We start from the raw sequence: 25,987 nt of genomic DNA, 5'->3' as shown, positions 1-25,987 counted from the left end.
GACTTGAACCAATATTCCAATATGGGATGTTGGCATTACAAGCAATGGCTTAACCTACTGCACCACAATGCAAGCCCCAACTTTGTGCTTTTTACCTCCAAGAGAAGATCAATATGCTGATGTCATCATAAGCATACATTCAAAATTTGTCTTTTCCTTAAATAGCTATGAAATCAATGTGAACGCCACATCAACAGCACTCACATTCAGGTCACAGCAAACTTAATTTATCACTTAGAGAGTATGCTTTCAACAAGCACATACTTCTTCAGTGCCCATCCTTAGAATATCACAGATACAACTGGCAGCCACATAGATGGTTATGAAATGCACTTTGTCAACTGCCAATGTTGTTTAACGAGGAGTAGACATCTCATCTCACCTTACTGAAGCCAGAATCAAGGTCAGGCCAGAAATGAGCCAGGCACTGTTACGATCTTTCCCTAACTCCACTACTTACTTGGAAGTGGGATGGGGGCAGAGGGAGGACCACATCAAATACTCTTTACAAGACAGAACAAAACAGGTCTTAGAAGTGTTTCTGGCTCCAGTGCCCCTGCGTCAGCTGCTGAAACCGAAGTGAGGCTCTGACTTCCAGGCTTACATTCATTTTCCTCATGCTGCTTAATTTTAGTAGCATAGTTTCCACATACTCTAATTTCTTGTTTTCGGTGTTGTATGACATGTCTTGTAAATAGTGTGAGGTTGGTTTAACTGTGCAACATTAAAGTTATATCCCCCAAAGGTCTATAATCGAAAGACCCATTACTTACAGATAAGGAATAGTTCTGACCTCCAGGAACTACTGCGAATTATAGAGAAATCCAACAAGGACCTCTTACTCACTTGAGACTAATCTTAAACAGGAGGGCCTTGCTAAATTATACAAAGTTGTCCTTTCAAAATTAAGCAAACACTTTGTACTCTGGACCCTAAGTCTTCCATGACTCCCTCTGTTTAGAAAAAAATAGTCTTCTAGTGCATGCCCAGTTCTCTGTCCCGCAGCCTTTTGGCCTGGTCTGAGACTATGTGGCCCACAGCCACAAAGTCCTACCAAGGAAAAGGTCTGGTGAATACCACTGAAGGGCAGGGGCTGTCCTGCTTCCGTGTTCAGAACAGATCCTTATAGGATGCCAAGACATCATCTCCCTCCCCTGATACAGCACCGCCTCACGCTGAGCAAGGTAAACGTCTCCACTCCCAGTTGCCCTGATGGAGGCTGAGCCCACTTTGCCTGTACCCGCACACGTCCTGCCATCCAGCACTGGCCAACTAAAATAGAAGTTATGTGCATCAAGGAGACAAGATCCACTTTCTTTACAAAAGAGTTACAAACTCCATGTGTCTTTCCGTGGTGTAGGACTAAGCTTTCTGAGACGGACCCATGATTGTTAAAATGATATTCAAAGCTGGAGGTTTTGGGGGAGGTGATAAACAGGGGTCTGCAGCAGTGGGAAACTGGTAGGACCCATTGGCCTACCCCAGCAGGAGGCTGTAGGAGAAAACACTGCCATTGCCTCTTGGAGAGAACCAAATTCCTGTTACAGTGAGAAGGGACTGGGGACATAGGAAATTTTGCTGCTGACAGATTCTGAAATTCCAGGGGACAGAGAACTTGAAGAGGAATGGAACAGACGACTTGGACTTTGATAAGTAAAGGGTTTCCTACAAGTTTGGCTTCTTGCAGTGACTAATCTAAACAACTGACGAGATTGGACTGTTCAAGGATAGTCCTGTTGATCAGGCTGAGGGAATGGAGTCAGAGGGATTACTGTCGAGGCTCCTCCTTGACCCCTGCTGATGGAGGCAAGGAAGTCCAAGGATGAGCGGTCTGACTCGAGTTTTTACAACCCTCTTGGTCCCTGATGAAGGAGAAGGTCACATACAAATCCATACAACAGAGGGATGTCACATACCTTCTACAATCGTTGTTATTCTAGATGTAATTGTATAGCAACCAATAAAAAGAAGAAGGAGTTGCTATGATAATGGAACTGATACTGAAATGAGTTTTTTTTTTTTTTTTTTTGAAGAGACACAGAGAGATAGACAGACACAGATATCCTATCCACCGGTTCATTCCTCCAAATGTCATCAAGAGCTGGGGCTGAGCCAGGCCAAAGCCAGGAGCCAGAACCTCAATCTGGGTCTCCCACATGGGTGACAGGGACACAGTTACTTGATCTATCATCCGCTGCCTTCCAGGATATGCATTAGTAGGAAGGTAGAATCTGGAGCAGAGCTGGAGACTGAACCCAGGCACTCAAATATGGGACGTGGGTCATCCAACCAGTGTCTTAACTGCTGTGCCAAATTCCTGCCCCTGAAACAGAATTCTTTAAGTCTTTGACAGCCTTATTTGGGGAAGCTTTTGGAAGATTTAGGGATATCTCATGACTTTGGGGAAACTGAAATAGGAATATCTGATTTGATGCCCTTTGAAACTTTTCCAAAACAAGGTAGAGTTCACTATGGGAAAGTTATCATATCTCCCTGAGGTTCTTTTCTTTTTTTTTTTTTTTTAAGATTTATTTTATTTATGTGAAAGGCAGACACACACACACACACACACACACATACCCAGAGCGAGAGAGAGTGAGAGAGAGTCTTCCATCTGTTGGTTCACTCCCAGAATAGCTACAGTAGCCAGGGCTGGGTTAGCCCAAAGCCAGGAGCCAGAAACTCTATCCAGATTTCCCATGTGGGTGCAGGGGCCTAAGTACTCGAGCCATCTTCTGCTGCTTTCCCAGGTGCATCAGCAGGGAACTGGATGGGAAGTAGAGCGTCTGGAACTCTAACTGACTCTCTGATATGGGGTGTTGGCATCAAAGGCAGCGAATTAACCCACTGAGCCACAACACCAGCCCTAAGATTCAGTTTTCTTATTTGTCAAGTGGTGAAAATAAAACCCATCTCCCAGGGCTGAGGATTAAGTGCGACAAATGCATGAACAGCCCTAACCACAAAGTTCATTCCCAATAAATGTTTTGGTGTTTTCTTTTTCCATTCATTCTAACAAATCCAGGAGTCAGGTGTTACCTCTTTTTAAAGGAATAGGTTTCCAGTGGGATTCAGTGACTCACGTAAGACCCTTCTTTCAAGAAGAGGATGAGCGGCGATTGTGAACTCTGCTTGGCTGATGCCCAAGGTCAGTCTGAGCTCTTTGCACTCAAGTCACTGACTGGCTGACTTGTTTTTCTGCTGCAGTAATATGAGAACTTATTTCCCCCAAGCCAGTTGAGAAACATACTGCCTCTCTCAATGCCAAAAGTAGTAAAATAGGTATACCTGGCAAAGGCCCACGTGTGAATCACTGTCGGACAAGAGCCATCTGCAATAGTTGATGATGAGGGTTAAGAATAAACAAACTACGAAGAGAACATTCAGCACTTAAAAATCCCATAAGAGCCTGAAGTTCCCTTTGATACTGGATAGGTCCCTCTACGTTCCTAGGGCCAAACCTGGCTCACCTTTCATTGGTTTCCTGTCTATGTATTAAAAATCCAAACTTAATGAAAACCAATGAGGCAGCGGCCGATGTTGACGACGTGCTGAGCTGCCTACGGACAAGGGTCCTAGCCCAGCCTACACTACCAAGCAGTCAGTGGCCTTGGACAGGTTCATAACTTCTCTGGTCATTATCTAGTGATCAAGAGCACAGACTACAGAATGGGAAAGCCCCTGGATCGACTGCAGTTCTTTTCCTCCCTGCTGTGTGATCCTGGGCAGGTGACTCTCTGAATCCCAGTTTCTCTGTCTCACCATGTGGTTCCTAGTGCCTGACTCCTGGAACAAGAACCAGGAGTGCTGTACTCCTGCAGGGAGGTGGCACAGAGCTGGTGCTAAGAAAACATCTGTTATGACCTGTCCCTGAAAAGGAGACAATAATATCTGTGCTCACTTGTGCCCTCAATTATTTGTGATAATTATTCTGTGCAAAACAGCACTTTGTAAACTGTAAAAGATCATACGGGAATAAGGGATTATTAAGATGGTAACCCAGGAGAGAGATGAAGGTACTACCTGTGCCACTTGAAATGACACAGATGATTACTCTTGAAGTTTTTTTTGAAAATGATAACCAAATCCTAAAGGTCTTGAATAGATGAGGAAAACAAATTGTTCTTCAGGTTCTCAGAACTCCAAGTTCCTTTTTCCATCATATAATTGGAACCCCTAAGGATCCATTTAATTCATAGTAAAAAGACCAAATAAGAGCGACAAAGTTGAAATAAAGGGAAGGCTGGTTTCACAGATTGCCCACAAAACTGGGAAACTTACTACAGCACAATGCAATAAAGAGGATTACAAATTGAGTCCTGGGGGAAGGACACTGCTATATTTATTGCATGTGGATGTCGGAGGCCAGAATGTGGCCTCTCCCATTCTGTGAAGTGCCATGTGCATAAATTTGTAGACTGTTATTCTCTTTAACTCAAAACACTGCCGGACAAACAGCTGGAGCAAAGCCACCCCCAGAACACAACGTGCCACAGCCCTCAGAACACTGACTGTACGCCCTTACACTACTGCCTTGCTCAACTTGGAGTTTTTGTTGTTTACCAATGTGTATCTTAACTGATCTCAAGAGAATCCTAGAGAGGAAGACCTCAGAAGACATCTGGACACACACACACACACACACACACACACACCCCTCTATTTTTCCAAAGCCAGAAGTCTTTTTCACACGATTCTCTTTATAGAGGCCAAACACTTCAGACACAACAGTGCCCCTTGGCTTGGCTGCCCCCACAGAGCTACAGCAGACAAGTACCCTAAGGTTTCTGCGAGGTACTTCCTGTTAACATTCTGACCTTTTCAGGGGCCTATTTCAAGGATTCCAAGGATTTTTGTGCAAATAGGAAATTAGATCTCTTCTCTCTGACTCAGAGTAGAGAAGTCAGACAGAGCCCTGACTTAAGGATACATGGACTCTCCTCCGCCTCCAACAAGAACTGGCCTGCCCTGCAGGTGCCTAGCTGCCATGCTGGACTCCAAGAGTGTTTAACTGAGAAAGGGAATGAAAAAAAAAATAATCAAGCCCCCTTCTCTACTATGGTTTTACTAGAATAAAGCTGACATCTTTGCTCTCCACATCAATCTGATGATGCTTGAATCTACTTCTCAATAGGGAATGGGGAGAAAGTGACTTTGGTACTTTTAAACATAAATAGACTATTCTTCCTACTTCATATGACTCTGTTACTATTTGAAGGTGATCTTTGTAGTCTTCGATTTTCTGTTTTCCAGACCAACTTCTTGAGTTCACCCTAGGATAGAAACCCAGATCTCTTATTCTCCTGATTGTAATAGTTAAGGACCCCTTAACAACTGACCTCATCTAATCCTCTGGGCAGCGTATTAGAGAAGAACTATTGCCATTCCTCACCCATAGCCCTACCTTCTAATAATGAACCCTCAGATTCATACTAGTCACCTTTTAAAAAAATTATTTATTTATTTGAAAAGCAGAAATGGGGGGGGGGGGAGAATCTTGCATCTACTGGTTCATTCCCCAGATGGCCACAACAGCCAACACTGGGCCAGGCCAGAGCCAGGAGCTTCCTCTGGGTTGCCCACATGGGTGACAGGGGCCCATGCACTGGGGCCATCCTCCAGTGCTTTACAAGGCACATTAGCAGGGCACTGGATAGAAGTGGAGCAGCCTGGACTGGAACTGGTGTCCATAGGGGATGCTGGTGTCCCAGGCGGCAGCCACAACACTGCCCAGGTGTGTGTGTGTGTGTGTGTGTGTGTGTGTATCAAGTGCATGGCACTATTAAATCATACTGAGAGTCCTACCAACTAACATCCCTAAATTTTGTTCTCATTGCTCGCTATTAAGCTAAACTCCCACTTTCCTTTTCCTTTTAGGACTTAACTTTGTTAACCTGATTCTGGGGCTATGTATTTACTTACTAAGTCTAGTAGCATAACACAGTGGTTAACAGCATGGGTTTTGGTGTTGACAACTGGTTATTCCATCTGTGCCTCTTATCAGCTGTGGGACTAGAGCAAGTGGCTCAATATCTCTGTACTCCCATGTCTACCTGTAGAATGGAGTATTAATCATATACAACTCAGAAGACTACTGTGAGGATTAATGAGGGAATCCACATAACACAGAGAACATCCTGCCTGGCACACTGTAAGTGCGCACATCTATGGTTGTTATTAGCAAATCCACCAATATACACAGATCTTTTTAAAATGCTGTCCCACTTCTTAGCTGTGTTAGCCTCTCTCCCAACTATGAGACGACCATATGCTTCAAAAGTACATCTTTTGTTCTTCCATTAAAATTTTTAAATGAGACTATTGGTCAGAACTACATCAGCCAGCAGGTCCTGAGGTTCACCATGATGACCTCCTTCTAGATGGACATCAATCCATCAATCAGCTCAAAAACCACCAGGGGACATTTGTTCAAACAACTCCGAACCTCCTTAATCAACCCCAATAAAACAACAAGAATATCATAAAAATCTCTGCCAACTCCTCTCAGAAGTAAATATCAACACTTTTCAAAATCAATTCACATAACCAACTAGATGAACTGTGAAACAATGAAAAGACATTAGAAACAGGAATGCTTTGTTTTGAATGAACTAACAAAAATTCACAAATATTAGTGGGCTCCTAATAATCATATTTTTCTCACAAGCAATCATTTAATGATATATTCTGAAATTTGGCTAAAGATCAATACTGTTTAATTCTAATTCTAAAATATGCCATCTTTCTCCTTATTCCATTTTTCAAAATTAAGATGGCATCTGGGGGCTGGCACTGTAGCGTAGTGGTGCTAGCATCCCATATGGGTGCTGGTTCAATTCCCAGTTCTTCCACTTCCTATCCAGCTCTCTGCTATGGCCTGGGAAAGCAGTAGAAGATGGCCCAAGTCCTTGGGCCTCGACACTGTGTGAGAGAACCGGAAGAAGCTCCTGGCTCCTGGCTTTGGACCAGCCCAGCACTGGTCGTTGCAGCCATTTGAGAAGTGAACCAATGGATGGAAGACTTTTCTCTCTCTGTAACTCTGCCTTTTGAATAAATAAATAAATCTTTATCTGCCCTTTTCAGTATTTTAGTAATGTGTCTTATTGCTCTAATTTCTCATAAATAATGTGATGTGATCATCACCTGTGCTGTGGTTCCAACTGAAAGGCCCTAGTAGAAAGATGGCATTTAGCCTAGCAGTTAAGACACAAGTGGCCCATTCAATACCTGGATCTGCTCCCAACATTCTGCTTATCCAGACTTTGGGAGGCAGTGGTGATGGCTCAAGTAACTGGGTTCCTGCAACCATGTGAGATAACTGGACTGAATTCCTCATTTCTGGCTTCCACCCCAGCCAGTGGCCATCACGGGCATTTGAGGATTTGATAAACCCCAGAAGTTAGTGAGTTCTAGGCCAGACCAATTTGCTGACTACCCGAAGGACACAGAAGATGGCATTTATCTTGCTGCTACTGTTGCTGATGACAGTAATAGTAGGTGTACAAAAGGCTCTGAGCCAAGCATTTCACATGAACTATCTAAAACCTTCAAAACAAACCTTTGTGGTTGGTGTTATGATAATCTTTTTACAGAGGGAAGGGGGTTGTAGGGTCTACAGTTTGCAAAGGGCCGATTCAAAGCAAGGTCAATCAGATTCTAGAGCTTAAACTTGAAATCAAATGACTAGTCCCTCCCCTTTTTACTAAGTGGTACCATGTGGCGCTATGAACTATCCAGCTGGGGTCTAGTCCCAGTCCTGCAGCATAGAAACTCAGTACTGTCACTATCCCAGAGCTGACTAGACTGAGGCACAGCACCTCACCTGAACAAAGTTCACACTTAGCTACTGTAGTAAAGCAGAATGCCAATTTGTTGATGGATAGCAGTCACACATCTGTAACACAGACCAGACACTCCTAACATCTTGAGCAGAGCATTTTCCCTTTTAGACATTTGTACCTATAGATGCAAACTGTAAACACAAGGTGTCAAGTTGAGAGGAGTTTGCTATAGGTTTTGAATATGAAATTGAATTTTCAACAGAGGGTTCTTGCCTGTGGCACTGGAACTTTGCATGCTGCTAACATTCCCACTTCTATGGACGGTCACTGATGGCAGAGGACAATCAGAATTTATCTCTGGGTTCTTCTCATGGGGACCAACCCCTTTCTGACAGATCAGCATTACTTACGTTGCTGCCAGTCTTCAGCCTAGAGGGAATCACTTTCTTTAGGTGATTTTCCCATATCTGCTCTGATACATTCTGATACATTCTGTAGTGGTTTTATATATGTATTAATTTTTCTCAAAATTCTTGAGTAAATTCTACATCTAGTATATACTGTACAATATAATAAACTCTAGCCTAAGGCCCATGCCTTAAACTTACTCAAGACAGCTAGAAGCTCTCCCATTATGTTTTAATTTTTAAACCTCCTAATGGGGGCTGACATTGTGGCATAGGGGAAAAATGCCACCTGTGACGCCGGTATCCCATATGGGCACTGGTTCAAATGCTGGCTGCTCCACTTCCAAACCAGCTTCTTGCTAATGCACCTGGGAAAGCAGCAGAAGATGGTCTAAGTTCTTGGACCCCTGATACCCATGTGGGAGACCCAGAAGAAGCTCCTGGCTCAGAGCTTCAGTCTGGCCCAGTTCCAGCCATTGCAGGCATTTGGAGTGTGAATGAGTGAATGAAAGACCTCTCTCTCTGTGTAACTTTGCCTTTCAAAGAAAGAAAAGAAAAGAAAAGAAAAGAAAAGAAAAGAAAAGAAAAGAAAAGAAAAGAAAAGAAAAGAAAAGAAAAGAAAAGAAAAGAAAAGAAAAGAAAAGAAAAGAAAAGAAAAGAAAAGAAAAGAAAAGAAAAGAAAAGAAAAGAAAAGAAAAGAAAAGAAAAGAAAAGAAAAGAAAAGAAAAGAAAAGAAAAGAAAAGAAAAGAAAAGAAAAGAAAAGAAAAGAAAAGAAAAGAAAAGAAAAGAAGAAAAGAAAAGAAAAGAAAAGAAAAGAAAAGAAAGAAAATTTTTTAAAATGTGTTAATGGTATGTGAACCATTATTCAGTTGGTAATAAAAATACTGTAACAATAAAAATAGTACATAAACAAGATTCGTTATGATCTTTTCATGACTCTATCTTTTCTAAATATTGGTTTCAATGGGGAAGGGAGTGGAGGGAGGCCCTTGTGATCTGAGAGTTCTCTGCACATAGTGAGTCAGGTCCTTGACCCTGAAGTAGCCCTATACCCTAGCAAATTAGGGAAAGTGGGTATGGGCAGGGAGGGGAGGGAGGAAAAGGTCACAGAGAGTGTTCTGAGCTAGGCCACTGCTGATTTTACATGTTCCTACACAGGAGACGCAGTGAGCACGCTGACCACAGTGCATCACTCAGAGAAACAGACTACAGGAAGACAATGCAAATGCTTCACTGTGGAAACACCACTGAATCTACACGAGGCTCGGGAACGTGAAAGTGAAAGTGACTAGAAATGAAGTGAAACTGTTTTGTTGGTAAAGAATGGAAGGTGGAAATGAAATGAAGACTTTAAATAGAGCACACTCACTACCTTTCGTTTTACTCGGTGACTCAAACTGGGAGTTTGGGTAACATGGACAGAGCTGTTTGGTAAAGTGACCCACCCACTCTTCCTGGAGGACTTTATCATGAACATCTGGGGAATGACTCACTCGGTAACACTGTGATACCGATCACAGCACATTTCCTTGCTTTTACAAGTGCCTCGAGACTTCAAAGCACTTTCCCAAGTATTTTCTCTTTTAATCCACGCACAAACTCAGGGAGGTAGGGACTCGTGGCTGCTTCCCTACAGGTTAAGGACTCTGTTTGAAATTCAGTGTTTTTTCCAGGAAATCTCAGCAGTGGCAGCTGCTACTGCAGCCCAAAGTAGGAACTGCAACAATAAAGGTCATACAGAAATAGCACAATAGCAACTAAGACGCGCAATGATCATTTTGCTTCCCTTAGCCAAGGCCTAGCTGTGTTTACACACAGAAAGCTGGTTATGACCCCCAACATCTCTAAAACAAAACCTATGTGCACAAGAACATTAATAAGGCAGTCCTAACCATCTGACCCTTGGGTATTCAAATACTCAACACAAGTACTGACCCCCTGTGCTGGGTTCAGGGATATGTATGAAAACAGTGACTCTATCCAACAGACCCTAACTATCTGGTCCCGACTCTTCTAACCCGGGAACTATTCTAAAGCTATTCCTAGACTATACTTCACTCAGATTAATTTAGCCTGAGGAAAATACCAATACCAGATAAGGAAAAAGATCATGTGGCCCACTCCCTGGAGGGATATCGCAGGCCCATAGACAAGGAACTCCTTTCAATGTCCATTTTAAAAGATTACCAGGAGGAAGTAAAACAAGGTTAAATCAAAGAAGTATCAAAGTCCCTAGTGTGATTCCTTTCTCTGATGCCTAAGCATAGCCTCTTCCAACATAACGGTAGTTAAGACATGTGTATCCAAAGGGCAGCAGATCCCTAAGGGTACAGAATATTTTAAAATCACTTCTCAAAAGTAGATGCACAGGAGACCTTTATTTCCATTTTTCAGACTGAAATATCTTCCCTTCTCCTCATTTCAGCTTTTATTAGATGCTAAAGAAAAATTAAGGAAACAGGCAACAACAACAAAAAAAGCTTTTTTAATCTCATTTTTTAAAAAAAGTCACCTTCTCGAGGCCGGCGCCGAGGCTCAATAGGCTAATCCTCCACCTTGCGGCGCCGGCACCCCGGGTTCTAGTCCCGGTCAGGGTGCCGGATTCTGTCCCGGTTGCCCCTCTTCCAGGCCAGCTCTCTGCTGTGGCCCGGGAGTGCAGTGGAGGATGGCCCAAGTGCTTGGGCCCTGCACCCCATGGGAGACCAGGAGAAGCACCTGGCTCCTGCCTTCGGATCAGCGCGGTGTGCCGGCCGCAGCGCACCGGCCGTGGTGGCCATTGGAGGGTGAACCAATGGCAAAGGAAGACCTTTCTCTCTCTCTCACTGTCTACTCTGCCTGTCAAAAAAAAAAAAAAAAAGTCACCTTCTCCAATGAGGAATAACTCTGCCTGAGATGGGATTGACGAAGCTGTGAAAACAGAAGGTGCCAGGAGCCAGAGGTATAACCCGACAGAGGTCAAAGCAGTGGTTGCTGTGCTGTCACTGGCTGGACCGAGGAAGGATAGACGGCCTGGTTAGCCCCGCGGGGTCCAGCACAGCGCCTGGCTCACACGCAGTTCTATGAACAACTGCTGAGTGCAATCAGGTGCAATGGAAACGGGCTTCTACATGTCTCAGAGCACTGGACGCCGAAGTACTGGAGTGGAGCAGTTCTGCACTGGAAGAACAGAGCAGACCACACTGTTTTGAATCTCACGTCTTCGAGTCCTGTAACGTGAAGGATCACAAAGTCCTCCTGGCTCCATCAGGGTCCTGAAACCGAGTCATCATCAGGAAAGAGGAGAGAGCTTCTGCAAAGCGCTACCGCCTAGAAGACATCGGAAACTTCTCAGCAGACAGGACTCGCCTCAAGAACCTCCACAGGTTCCAGCAGATTCACTGAGGGATTTGCTTGCCGGTTGCCCATGCGGGCTTCTTGCCGCTGTCGGCCTGTTAAACCGCTGCTGGGCACAGCACAACTGTCGGAGTCCAGCTGGTCATGGTACAGATTTGGTACCCAACATCTGGACTAGTGCCTACAACCCTAAAGAGGTTTTGCCCTTGAACAGAGATGCTACAATGTATGGGACAGCTGCAGACCCAGGTGGAGGGCCAGGTGGCCCGAGTTCAAGCTCAGCCATGGTGGGGCAGCAGATACATAATCTCACCTCTCCGAGCCTTCAGTGTAGGGGTGGGGAAGCTTCGTTCTGTCCAGGGTCATTTGGGTGTTCATAACATCACTCACAGGCCAATCAACATTGTCAACTTAAAAATTAGCCTGCTATAGAGTTAATGAATTTGGAGTTCCACCTGCGGTTGCCTGGGCAGTGCCAGGCTAACTGCCTGCTTTATGCTTTCCTTAGGAAAGTCATGGGCTTAAAGACGATAACCCCAAGGACAGCTTCTAACATGTGTCAGCAACCACGACACGGGGAAGCTTACATACTGCACAGGAGACAGGCTGATGCATCCACGGGTCACAGAGACATGGATCCTGTTAGCACAAGCTCAGCCCTTACTGTGGCGGAAAGGAAGGAAAAGAATATTTTGGCTTTCCAAGTGGGCAAAGGTTTGGTTTGGGTTTCTCTCTAAAAAGACAGCATGTCTCAGCAGTGGGAATGGTGCCAGCAGCCACAGGCGGGGTCAGCACTGAGGCCCAGCGGGCACAACACAAATTTCTTAATTACCATGACTATAACCTTTACCACACCTTGTTTTTCTTGGGGGTTCTCCTGGCCAGGTAATCTGGGTTAGATCCAACCCGATTTATAAAAATGGAGGCTTTTCCCACTGTAGGTAAGATTACATGCTATTTTAAGAAACCTCTTGGGGGATGAGGAAATATGTTGTTTTTCTTTTAAATATTATACTGTATATCGATTCCAAATGCTAACTGAGCTTTTAAAGAAAAACATGAGTCCCCTAAAAATAGCCTGTCTACAATGCCTCTTAGATTTGGGCACTTTATACACAGAACATAACTTGCTTAGCATGCAATTAGGAATAAAATAATATTTGGTGAACATATCTAAAAGGGCAAAAAAAAAAAAAAAACAACTAAATGGAAATGTCCCCCAAACACTGAATATTAATTAATGGGAACTGGGTTGTTCAAGTTACAGCCTCCTAAAAAATTTCAAGTGAGTTTCTAGATCCAGATTTAAAAACCTTTTGGTAACCAAATAGCAAATCCAAAGGCCCAGTCTCCATCATGAATTTTCTTTGACCACACAGCAATATTTGATAAATTCTCTCCAATCTTGATGGCATGACTGCCTTGTACTACTTTGTCTTTGCATTCTATATCCTCTTCTCCTAGGTTGTTTTTATTTATCTCCTTCTTCTTCTACCATAACTTCTTAATGTCTAAAGACTCAGTGCCACCCTCTACTCCTTTCTCTTTCGGGATCGCACCTGCTCCTTCTGAGCTCCCACTACTACCACCCTATTCCAGACTCCGTCAGTTTGCAATAAACTGCTGCTGCCATCTGCAGATTTGTCACTCCTAAATCAAGTACTTTCTATCCAAAACACTTTACACGTATTTGTCACATTCGTTTCCCAAAAATATTATTTTCATTCTGTCAATCATCTATTCAGATTTTGACAATGGAATCCATATTACATAAAATCCACTCATCAACCAGTGCCAGACTTCCTAGAACTTTAACATTTTAATTGTAAAATTATGTATTTTCATAAGGGAAAACAATTTAAAGACCACAGAAACTAAAGAAGGAAATCAAAATAACTCATAGGCTCAGAAGTATATTTACTCACTACTCACAATTTGTGCATCTCTTTTTTTCCCCCCCTGCCATAAATATAAATAGATTTCGCAAAATGAGCACTATGTTGTAGACTTTTTTCTCATCCTGTTTTCTTAAAAAATTCATTTATTTATTTGAAAGGCAAAACAACAGAGAAAGGGAGAGACAGAGAGAGAGGGAGAGAAATCTTCCACCTGCTGGTTCACTCCCCACATGGCCACAACAGCCTGGCTGGGTCAAGTTAAAGCCAGGAGCCAGGAGCTCCACCTGGGTTTCCCAGGTGTGTGGCAGGGGCTCAAGTACTTTGGCCACCTTCTGCTGTCTTCCCAGGTGCATTTAGCAGGGAGCTGGATCAGAGGCAGAGCAGCTGGGACTCAAACCAGTGCTCCAATATGGGATGCTTAACCTTTTCACTTCTCGCCATACCATGAATGTTTCCTCAACTGAGTATTTTTATATAACTTTTTTTTTTACATTTTAAATTAATATTATCTGTGGGGTACTATAATATAATTCAACATGCATACAACTTGAAATGATCCATTCAGGGTAATTGCATTTCTATCTCCTCATATATACTCATTTTCATGGGCTGGGACCCTTTAGTATCTCCTTTAGTTATTTTTGAAAGCTAGAATTAATGGATATAGGACAGAGTCACCTTACTGTGCTATATGACATTAGAGCAACCATGCTCTGTGCTTTGACATCCCATAAGAAGCTTTTCACTAACCTCTACTCCCAACCCTTCCAACTTCACCGAGCACTAATCTACTTCCTACCTCTGTAGGATCAATTTTTTAGCCTCCACAAATGAGTAAGATCATATAATATTTGTTTTTCTGTGCCTGATTCTCTCAACACAATCCTCCAGCTCTGTGTTGCTACAAATGACAGGATTCCATCCTTTTTTGTGACTGAATAATGTTCTACTATAACATGTTTTTAAAAGGTATTCAGTAATACACTGTGTTCTTACTTAATCATTCCTCGTTTTTCTCAATTTTTCATTTTTATAAATAGCCCAAATGAAATATTTGTATGTGTGTATTTGTGCTCATCTCTTAATAACATCCATAGGACAAATGGCTTTTTAAAGAATTAAAGTGAATCACATCCTCCTCTACTTAATATATACAAAATACACCATTATCTTTTTTAGTCCCATGCTTTTAGCTGCTTTTGCATGTTGCTTTCTTGTCTGCTCTATGCCAATCCAAATCAGAAGCAAGAAACATGTTATAGACATCTTTGAATTCCTAAAAAAGGGTCCTTGGATAGCTAACATCCTATATATTCTTTCAGGCCTTTTTCAAGCCCTCTTCTTCCACAGAGCCTTTCCATAGGCCTCCATTATCACTTCTTCCTGCTTATCACTGATATAAAAAGGACTGATATATTTTCTCTCATTGACAAGCAGGTGACAAGTACCTATGTCTCCAATTTCCAATTTGGAGGTAGGCATGAAAAGATGGCTTAGGGGTGGGTGTTGAGGCACAGCCTGGGACATCCAAATCCCATCTCAGAGTGCCTGGGATGGAGTCCAGCCTTGACCTCCGATCCAGCTTCCTGCTGAAGCACCTGGGAGGCAGCAAATTACTGGCTGACCCCATGCTTTCTTGCCACTCATGTGAGAGACCTGGATGAGCTCCCTGGCTCCTGGCTGTAGCCCGGCCCCAGCCCAGCTGCTGCAAGCATTTGGGCTGTGAATTGATGGATGGACGATTTCTCTCTCTCGCTCTTTCACTCCCCACTCCCCATCTTTCTGTCACTCTGACTTTCTAATAAATAAATCTTAAAAAAAGGGGGGGGAGGGTGACCTACTTACCCATGGTCTGATTCTGAGTCTCTGAGTAAGTTCCAGAGCCTATGTCTGAAGATGAGACATACGAAGAGTATTCCTTGGGAAATTTCTCATGACATTGGACCTGTCATTCAGGCCCAAAATGTCCGAGGAAAGTACAAGTTGACGGGACTAGCCTAATGTTAAATCAAATCATTTTAAAATTAATTATATGCATGAGTATTTCAGGGTAATGAATTTTCTTTTCATAAATATCATTAAGATTCAAAACCTGGGGCTGGCGCCGTGGTGCAGCAGGTAAAGCCGCCATCTGCACTGCCGACACCCCATATGGGCCCTCGTTCAAGTTTGGGTAGCTCCGCTTCTGATCCAGCTCCTTGCTTATGGCCTAGGAATGCAGCAGAGGATGATCCAAGCATTTGGGGCCCTGCACCCATTTGGGAGATGCAGAAAAAGCTCCTGGCTCCTGGCTTTAGCCTGACCCAACTCCAGCTGTTGCAGCCATTTGGGGAGTGAATCAATGGATAAAGACCTCTCTCTCTCTGCCTCTCTTTTCTTTGTAACTCTGACTTTCAAATAAATAAATAAATAAATCTTAAAAAAAAAAAAAGAATCTGTTCTTCTAGTTAATCATCTTTTTAAAGAAAAGATTCAAAACTTGTTTTTTTTTTTCCATTACTTTCAGGTAACTGTATTTACCTAGAATTAGGCTAAAAAGGTAGCTAACAAGAGGCTTTATAAAATTTGCTTTAAATGGAAATAGGAGCAGGAGGAGGAAGAAGGGTGGGAATGTGGGCAGGAGGGAGTATCACTATGTTCCTGAACCTGTATGTATGAAATACAGTTAATTTGTATACCTCAAATAAAAATTTAAAAATATATATAAATAGGGGCCAGCGCTGTGGCGCAGCAGTTTAATGTCCTGCCCTGAAGCACCGGCATCCCATATGGGCGCTGTTCTAGTCCCAGCTGCTCCTCTTCTGATCTAGCTCTCTGCTATGGCCTGGGAAAGCAGTGGAGGATGGCCCAAGTCCTTGGGGCCCTGCACCCACGTGGGAGACCTGGAAGAAGCTCCTGGCTCCTGGCTTCGGATTGGCACAGCTCCAGCCATTGCAGCTAATTGGGGAGTGAACCATCGGATGGAAGATCTCTCTCTCTCTCTCTGCCTCTCCTTTCTCTGTGTAACTCTGACTTTCAAATAAATAAATAAATCTTTACAAATATATATATAAATAAAAAATAAAATTTGCTTAATAGAGGCAAATAATTTACATTCATAAGATCAATAAATTATATGTGAATATGAAGCTTTATTTTTAATAAACTTTAAAAACATATTTATTTGAGATATACAGAGAGAGAAAAAAATGAACATAGAGACACAGATCTCCCATCCACTAGTTCACTCTCCAAATGTCCACAATGGCTGGTACTGAAGCCAGGAGCTAGGAACTCAATTCAGTTCTCCTGTGTCGGTGGCAAAAATCCAACTACTTGAGCCATCACTGCTGTTTCCCAGGACCCACAGCAGCAGGAAGCTGGAATCAGGAGCTGCAGATGGGGATCAAGCCCAGGTACTCTGATGTGGAACACAGGTATCCAAAATGCCAAGCTAAAGTAGGGGCTGGTGCTGTGGCATAGCGTACTCCATGCAGGCACTGGTTTGAGTCCCAGCTGCTCCACTTCCAATCCAGCACCCTGCTAATGTGCCTGGGAAAGCAGCAGAGAATGGCTCAAGTGTTTGGGACCCTGCACCCACGTGTAAAACCCAGAAGAACTCCTGGCTTCCATCTGTCCAGCCCAGCTGTTGCAGCCATTTGGGATGTGAAACAATGGATGGAAGATTTCTCCACCTCTCCTCTCTGTAACTTTGACTTTCAAATAAATAAGAAAATAAATCTTTTTTAAAAGTATACTTTTTTTTTGATAGGTAGAGTTATAGACAGTGAGAGAGAGACAGAGAGAAAAGTCTTCCTTCCGTTGGTTCACTCCCCAAATGGCCACAATGGCTGGCGCTGCACCAATCCGAAGCCAGGAGCAAGGTGCTTCCTCCTGGTCTCCCATGCGGATGCAGGGACCCAAGCACTTGGGCCATCCTCCACTGCCTTCCCAGGCCACAGCAGAGAGCTGGAATGGGAGAGGAGCAACCGAGACTAGAATCCGGTGCCCATATGGGATGCCGGCACCTCAGACAGAGGATTGATTAACCAAGTGAGCCATGGCGCCGGCCCCTAAAGTATACTTTCTTAAAAAATTAATTTAAGAAGATATTTTCTCTTAAATAATTGCAATGTGAAACTTGCCAATATTATTTGTTTTGAAGAATCATGATGAGTTAGAATAGTAATTAAACTCCACTAAGCTAAGCATTCAACTATTTGGGGTCAGGGAGTGAAATCTTGGTCACTTCTGGGGGACCTAGCTGCTATCTTTACATATTTATAGAGAAAATTATTGTTTTATTTTACAGAGTGTATTAGTCAACTTTCTGTTCCTGTAATAAACTACTTAACAGAGGCTGCCTGTGAAAGGTTTATTATGGCTTATAGTTTTGGAGGTTCACAGTCCAAGATTGGGTGGATGTCAATTGTTCAACCATTTGATGAAGGCAACACAGCGTTTGGCAGAGGTAGGATCCCACAGCAAACCAGGAAGCAGGAGAACTGTCGTCCAGGGGCACACTCCCAATGACTTGAGGATCACCTACCTCTTAAATATATTGGATTAAATTTTTACCTCTCCCTCTTCACCCCCTGTACTAGTCACTCATGATTTGGGGATTTAACCATCTGCAGGAGTTCAGGAGTCATATTCTATTCAAATCACAGCACAGAGTTTTTTCAAGTAAAGCTTTATGTATGAATTAACAAAGCATGGGCAGCACATCACCACTGAAGCTGTCTTTCAGGGTCCTGAAAAGTGGTGGTGGTGGCAGCGTGGTTTCTAAGGATGTTAAGTTAGAACACACTTGCATAATTTCGTTCCTCAGCATTTTTTAGTCTATTTGAGAATTTTCCATAGTAAAATTTTATGCTTTTTTTTTTTTATAATTTTAAGACAGATTTTTAATGAGTAACACTTTAAATAAACACAGTGACATAGCATCATCCATTGCCTTCTCCAAAATGGACAAGTTCCATCTTCACAGAGGGAAGTGAGAAAGAAGTGGCTCATACTGCCACAGCAAACCCCAAATCCAAGCCACCGTTGGATCAGCCTGTGTGCTCAGGCTCCCCCACGCTGGACCCCGAGATTGGTTTCATGGACAACCAAGGTGCCACAGAAGAAATGATTAAAAACAACTAGAAGAGGGCTACTCCCTTGTGACTCCTGCCTGAAAGTCTGAAATCTGAGCAGAATTCATCTCAGTTTCTCTAATGAATTCCTCTGTTGCTGTCATGCGGTTAATTCTCCACATTTTCTACTACGCTGATTATTTAAAAAAAAAAATAAAATAAAGAAGAAGAAGTAAAAAGGAAAAGGAGCCAGCCAATATAAACATCAAAGGGCACTCCCACTTCTGTGGCCTTCAGATATTTTCCAGAGCTGGCTGTGGGGACAAAAGAGATTGGGAGTGGGTGGGACTTTGTTTCCTCTAGGGGACAATGGGCCAAAACTTCCAGACAATGCTGGGGCGCAAGCAGCTGGCACAGCACCGGGCAGCGGTTTGCGCAGGGACCAGAGGATGCTTCTGTGCTTCAGCTGGGCTGACCCAGCTCTCGCTGACCGGCACAGTGCGCAGGAGAGTGGGGCCCTCCCTAAAGGGAGTCCAGTTGCACATATCCCCTCCTGGGCCTCAGACCAAAGAACTGAAGCTGGCTGGGGGAAGGGTCAGGGGAGGGAGGCGAACTCCAGAAACTTAAAACCAGCACAACTTTTCATTTCCTGAACTTAAAGCAAATAACTGTTTGTGGTATTCACTGGAGTTTGGGGTTTTTTTTCTTTTGCCAAGACTGTAGACCCCACAAAAGACTGCCTGGAAGATTAGTCTGAAGTTAATGAGATGAGACTGAATGGGAATAAATGTAAAAATCTATTACATGGATACAAGAAAGAAAACGAGTCCATGGCTAAGTTCAGGATGGGAGAATGACCAAGCAGCCCCAGAGTTCATGTGAAAAGGATCTGGGGGTTTCGGTTGACTGTGAACATTACATGAGCCAACCGTGTGTCTTGGCTGCTGAAAATCCCAATGCATCCTAAGGCCAGATTAGCAGAAGAATAGTGTCCAGGGTAAGGAGAAAAGAACTGTCTCCCTGTGATCAGCACTGGCTGGACACAGCTGGACTCAGCTCTACTCTCAGTGCCAAATTTTAAAGAATATACAGAAAAACTGGAGTATGTCAAAAGAGTCACAGGGAGAGAAAGGATATGGAAATCCTGTCCTATGAAAAATAAGTGGAGACCTGGGATTGTTTCAACTGGGAAAGAAGAAAGGATTTGGGAGGTCAGCTGGCTACAAACAGAGTGTGGCTCCGAGGAAGAGAGAGCCGGCTTATCGCTAGGACTCCAAACGGCAGATAAATGGGCAGAAAACTAGCTCAACAAAATGAGCATTTGTCTAACAGTTCAAACCGTCTCAAAACGAAATAGGCTGTTTTCTGGAACGGTTGTTTTTCCAGCACTGGAAGAGTTCTAATGTGCATCTGTCAGGGATGTTAAAATTGAGAGCTCCAGCAGAAAATGCAAGATTAGTCTCAAGGCCTCGTTAGATTCTTTCCAAATTTAAGATTCTGAGCCTGAGAATTATATAACGACAAAGAAACAGCACCAGAAACAAGAGCTACTTCTCGCTGCCTTGAATCCTCCTATACCATCAGAGGGAAATTTATTCGCAGTTGTTTGACAATGCCATTGCAGCTCCTGAGCTGGTAGGCAGGGTCTTCAAAAAGTTCCTAGAAATGCGTATCAGGAAAAAACTGCGCGTGGATTTCAAAGTGTTTGGACACGTAGATAAACATCTTTTAATCTCACTTTCCATGAACTTTTGGAAGTTGCCTCATAGTGTAAGAGAAACCTCCCCTTCAGTTAGTCTCGAGCGAAATAAATCATGGTTTATAGGAATTCCAGGATTCGAATACCATTGCTAACAGGATTATTAACCTGCTTTGCCTTTTAGACACCTTATCTTCAGATATCATATGTCAAAAAGCAGAACTCCTTGAGGGTGGGGTCCGAATCCATTCACCGTTATACTCCTAAGGCCAAGCACTGTGGTTGGCAACAAGTAGGAGCCAAAAATATTTGCTGCCTGTGCTAGGATTGTACTAGGCCCACTGGATACAGCAATAAACAGAACAGAGTTGGTCTTAACAATCATGGAACCTATAATCTAGAGAAAACCACCAATATCGGACAAAAAATAATAAAAAGAAACACACAACAATAATATTATAACAACTATAATGAAGAAAACGTATAGGGGAAGAGGAATGAAGTGGCTGTCTGATTTTCTCAGGAAGTGATCTCTACACGGAAACCTGAAGGAAAATAGGAGTTGGCCAGGTAGACTGGGGGAAGGAAAACTGTCATGGAGGGAAACAAGAGCGTGCATGCAGGTGCTACAAGTGAGAGGCAGACCATGGACACCTTGTAGGCCACACTATTATTTTTAGGTTGAATCCTAAGAGTGTAATCAGAGGACAGTGGAAGATTTTTAAGCAAGGAAACAACATGAAATTATCCCCAGCCTGCTGCACTGGGAAGGACTGGAACAGCGTATTTCAAACCACCCATGGGTCATGGAATGAACTCAGCTGATCATGCATGCCCAGCAAGGAAAAAAAGGAAAAGGCATAGAGTTTTCAAACATATCAAAATGCATCACACAGAGTAATAGTATGTATTATTTTGTGAATCTTTTATTTCAGATTTACTTACAGAATCATAATAGGACATGTATGTGTGTGTGTGCACGTGCACACACTGGGGGTATACTGAAAATATTTTTATTGTGGGTCACAGTCAAATAAACTTCAAAAGTCAGTAGCTGTAGGAAAGCAGGAGTAGGAATGGGGAGATCAGTAGGGGGTGACAAGAATAGTTAAGATGGTAAGTATACTGAGAAGTGGACAGATTCAACACTTTCCCCGGAGATGGACATTCCAAAGGACACAGTGACCGCTTGCCTTTGGAGGACAAATGATAGGGAGATGTCAAGGAAGACTCAGGTTACCAGCAGCCATTAACTTGAAAAACGGATGAACGGGCGAGTGAACAAGTGAGTAAGTGGAGACAGTGCAGTAAATCTAGCTTCACTCTAGTTTTTTTTATATTTAACTATTAAAAAACAAATCTATGCCTAGTATTTAAAACACCAGGAACTAACTTTTACCCTTGGTTTCTCCTCATAAGCTTTTTTTTTTAAACAAGATTAATTGATTTATTTATTTGAGAGGTGGAGTTGCAAACAGAGACAGGGAGAGACAGAGAGAAAGGTCTTCCATCTGCTGGTTCACTCCCCAAATGGATGCAACGGCTGGAGCTGGGTCGATCCAAAGTAAGAAGCCAGGAGCTTCTTCCGGGTCTCCCACGCAGGTTCAGGGGCCCAAGGACTTGGGCCATCTTCTACTGCTGTCCCAGGCCACAGCAGAGAGCTGGATCAGAAGACGAACGGCCGGGACACAAACCAGCACCCATAAGGGATTCTGGTGCCACAGGCAGAGGCTTACCCACTACACCAGTGCCGGCCCCTCTGCATAAGCTTATTAGAGAACAGTCTCATGTCTTCAACATTATATCCCCAGGCCCAGTTATGGGACTTGCTCAGTAGTCATGTCTTGAATGCAGTAAAATAAAAGTGAAAAAGTAGCCAGTCTTAGGGAAAATGAAGTGTTCTCTGTCTCTTAAAGTCAAAGAAGAGCAAGTCAACTTGGGACAGGTTTTTCTGAAAAGCTGCAGCTTCATAATCAAAAGTCACATTTTATAAAACTAAAGGAAGCTTATCTTTAACACTATAATCATATTACAAAAGCACTACAGAATATTCACGCATCTTCAAAAGTGCTTTTCCACCGTATTGGCATGTCTCCTTCTCACTCTGTTTACAGATCTCCAAGAGGCTCAAGTTCTTAATTTATAGTTGTAAACATTACTCAGATTTTTGCTGTGTACTTGGTAGAGGGCAGAGATAGGTAATTCATAGTTTAAAAAAAAAAAATGGGTCGTGGAGAATATCCAAGAAAACCTAAAGCTACCTAGCAGCAGAGACCACAGTAACCCACCCCCTTGCCTTCTGGTCTGTAGTTAGCCATGTGGCAGTTTGATTACACCCAGACTAACAGCATTCTTTTGTTGCTTCTGGTACATGTGGGTTGTCTATTCACTTTTCACTCCCTCAAAGGCAGAGAGCATGTCTTCTACTGTTACTGCTCTGTCCGTCACGCTTAGCAGTCCCGAACACAGCAGCCGCCTAGTCTTTCTTGACTGGACAAGCAGTGAGATTAAAACGGAGATCTTCTCATTTAGAGGCTGTTAAACTAGATTCTGCCCCCTTCCTCAAGCTGCGTTGGTCTCAAACACAAGTTTTATCTCCAGCTGTCCATGTCTACTAACAGGATGGCAATTGCTTCTTTCCAAAACAAAAAGCATTTTCCACTGTAAGTTATAGTTGCAACTGGGATGTTGACATGTACCCCGAGCAAAGATTTTTATCTGGGCTGCAAAGGGGGAAAGTGTAACACACAAGCATAATTCTTTCAACAAATCCAGTAACCCTGTTTCTTTGGGTCTAGGCAGCCCTCTCAGCTTGTTTGTTTATTTCAAGGTCCCATGCCATTTCCCCTGGAGTTCCTGCTAATAAGCAGTGCATCGAGTGTGACCACACTAGGACATGGCTGGCACAGTGATTTCCAACAAGTAACCTGCCATCGCACACAAAGAGCACTGAAAAGTGGACACCAGTGGAGGCGAAGTCAGGGGTGAAGAAGCTCAAAGGAGGCCTAAACAAACATCTCCACAAACAGAAGCTCGCTCCCCGGAACTTCCGCCTTCATCTGACTTGGTCAGAACAGATTGGAAATAGAGGGTTGGTATGTCAGCTTTGTCTATCTGGGTTTCTAGGTCTCCTGGTTCAAAATGCAGATTGTTGTCGTGTATCTGTCAACCGAAACTCGAGGTGCTCATTTAGAGAATAATTCTCACAGCTTTTAAGAGAATTTTGAGTTTGGCCAAGTGTTTTACTGTCAGTCTCTTTTCTTGATAACAGTTTCTTTTCTTGATAACAGTTCTAAGAAGCTAATATAACACTGTTCCCATCAATGTACAAGAAAGCAAGAGATGTAAGCAACTTTGTGCCAATCACCTGGAGGCAGCTTGAAGATACAGCCTCGTCCTCATAAGTCTCCCCTCGTCCTGGGGAAAGCACAACCGATTAGAACACAGGAGATGAGGGAAGAATGCTAGGGCTAACAACATCCTCCAAGACGTAAGGTGGGTAAAAGCACACGCATTACAGGAACCACATGAAACCTGTGTGGCAGTGGACAGTCCACATGGGATTATCCACTGAAGAGTGAAAGTTCCCATGAAATGAATTCCACAAAAATAGTACCACTAAAAAGTCAACATGAATGTGAAGTACAGAAGCATTCTGAGTGCCTCAATGAAAAGGAGCCACACCAGTTTTAGTGGGACAAATCAGCAGACCTGAAAACATCGCCTATCACTAAATTCTTTGATTAAAGAAGTCCATGCATCTAAATAATCTATTTCAAAACTTATTAATAAAAAGAAGCTGGAAATGCCCCTTGTTCAACAAGAGTAGCTCGCAAGATGATTTCTCACAAAGTAAAGTAGGACATTAAACTAAAAAATTAAAAAAGAAAGGGGGGAGGGTTGGCAACAGACATGTCAAATCTCATCCATCAGGTTGGAGTGAAGAGCTTGGGTATGTTTACCTAAACATTAGCAGAAACCTATAGCTGTAAGTAGACAACTTGAATTCTGGATAGAAAAGTCTGTTTTCAGAGAGAACATAAATAACTTTTGAATGCCTGACAATTAAGGTTTAATCAAGATTGTGGCCAATTAAAAGGAATCATCAGAGACTTAGTGTGTTTTTACAGTCATTAGTAAAAACATAAGTTTTCCAATTTGGTCATTCAAGTTTGGAGCAGAACAATCTGCTTTCAGGGAGGCCAATATACTCTATTCACTAACTTGTGCAACTGAACACGAAGTCCTCTTCTCTTCACAACAAAAGACGAAGCAGCATCCAAAAGGAAGACCTCATGAAAGGCTCCTTTCAAACAGTGGATCTTGCTGTGTCCTCTCGATTCAGGGCTCATAAATAAAGGGACACCACAGCTGCAACTTATGATTAACCACGGTATAGTATTTCAAACAGTGAATAACGTTGTAGTTATTGCAACCAACGGAACTCCTTATATTGGCTCCACAGACGACCTTGGCTTTGTCTAGCCTGTAGGTGACCTGAATTGAAGAGAGATGTCTGGGTTGAAGTTTAACTCAGTGTCTGAAAAGCTATGTCACATGGCTGGGGAGTCGGGCATGTTGTAACTTCAGCAACTCCCACACCTCTCCCTGTGATTGGATGGTGTAAAGGTAACTCTAAACAGAGCAGTGAAAAGTAAAACTATTTGGTCAGTCTTGGAAGCTCTTGAATAAGGCCCAAACATTTGGGAACAGTCTAAGTAAACCTCTCAGGTTATTCTTACACAACCAAGGTAACTTTATGGCCTGCCCTGGGCAGGTGCAGTGGCAAATGTTTCTCAAGTCATTAACGACACATACTCTTTCTCTGCCCTCTACGGAGGACAGCATTTTCTTAAGGAGAACAGAAAGGCTTCACCTCTTGATTTACAGACTAATCTGAGTTTTTCTGACTATGAGACCCTATTCCTGTGAGCTATCTGGGCTCTCAAAAGAGAGACCATAGAAAACAGAAAGAAAAAGTCTTCCATTATCTCTCTCCTTAGAAAGTATGCTCTGAAAAGCTGTCAAGAGCCCCCCAGATTTTAGCTGGGTTCAGGATCTAATGCTGAGAGTCATCTCCCCATGGCCAAAACAGATGAAAACTCAAGGAAGAGCCTGGCCTTTCTCATGTCAACTGCTCAGTAATTGTATCACTCAGTACCCAGTTTCCTATCAGAGGCCCTGATCATCTAATGGTTTCCAACACTGCAACACTGATTATACAGAAAGCCAGGCTTCCCTAAAGCAGATGCATGGCCCTTTAACATCACGATCCAAGCTCACATACTTAACTCTGACAGTCCATGGCTAATTTACATGTTAACACTATATTAGAAGTAGGTTTCCAAGGATAAGTACCCAATTTAAGATTTGAGCAATCACATTTCCATTCCCAACTCTGCCAACAAACCACTCAATTCTTTTAAAAATGAACAATAACATCTATCTAGCACTTTTTAAAAATATCTACTGTATCCTTTCTGAAATTTTTAAAGGTCTGCAGTAATATAGCATTAACTAATAATATTTAGATAACTAATATTGAAAACTAAACAGATACATATTTCCCAGGCCAGAGGCATTCGCTTGCATTTTTCATTTCATTATTACTAATTAAATGTGTACCATGAACCACAAGCAGAATCTAAAATTCATGTGCCATTATTTAAATCAATAAGATAAAATGCTAAAGAGACTGTGGATTATGATCCTGACCAGTACTGAGCCTAGAGTAGATCCCAAATGGACACATGCTAAATTGAGCCAATAAACCACAAAGAATAAAACCTAATTTTTTCAAGATAGAGAGTC

At 42.8% G+C, this 25,987-nt stretch overlaps 1 protein-coding gene and 1 long non-coding RNA gene across 43 annotated transcripts in view; one reads left to right on the top strand and one right to left on the bottom strand.

Moving 5' to 3' along the window:
• Window positions 1–25,987, bottom strand: part of RAD51B (RAD51 paralog B) — a 657,779-nt gene that overhangs the window by 282,886 nt on the left and 348,906 nt on the right. The window lies entirely within an intron of this gene.
• Window positions 1–25,987, top strand: part of LOC103351641 (uncharacterized) — a 128,795-nt gene that overhangs the window by 20,957 nt on the left and 81,851 nt on the right. The window contains exons 3-5 of one of the 14 annotated variants that reach the window (XR_016226506.1): window positions 3,052–3,148; window positions 6,060–6,151; window positions 6,864–7,082. The exons of 2 other annotated variants lie outside the window; for them this stretch is intronic. This is a non-coding gene — a long non-coding RNA (uncharacterized LOC103351641). Of the gene's footprint in view, window positions 1–3,051; window positions 3,149–6,059; window positions 6,152–6,863; window positions 7,083–9,347; window positions 15,852–23,006; window positions 23,414–23,466; window positions 24,289–25,987 lie in introns of those variants that run through there. 11 more of the 14 variants (XR_016226502.1, XR_016226501.1, XR_016226500.1 and 8 more) reach the window with 11 other exon arrangements.

Source organism: Oryctolagus cuniculus, chromosome 20, assembly GCF_051225735.1.
Source record: "Oryctolagus cuniculus isolate XC-2025 breed Fujian yellow rabbit chromosome 20, ASM5122573v1, whole genome shotgun sequence".
NCBI lineage: Eukaryota > Metazoa > Chordata > Mammalia > Lagomorpha > Leporidae > Oryctolagus > Oryctolagus cuniculus.
The sequence above is the reverse complement of the archived record's forward strand: the minus strand, read 5'-3'. Positions and strand labels throughout refer to the sequence as shown.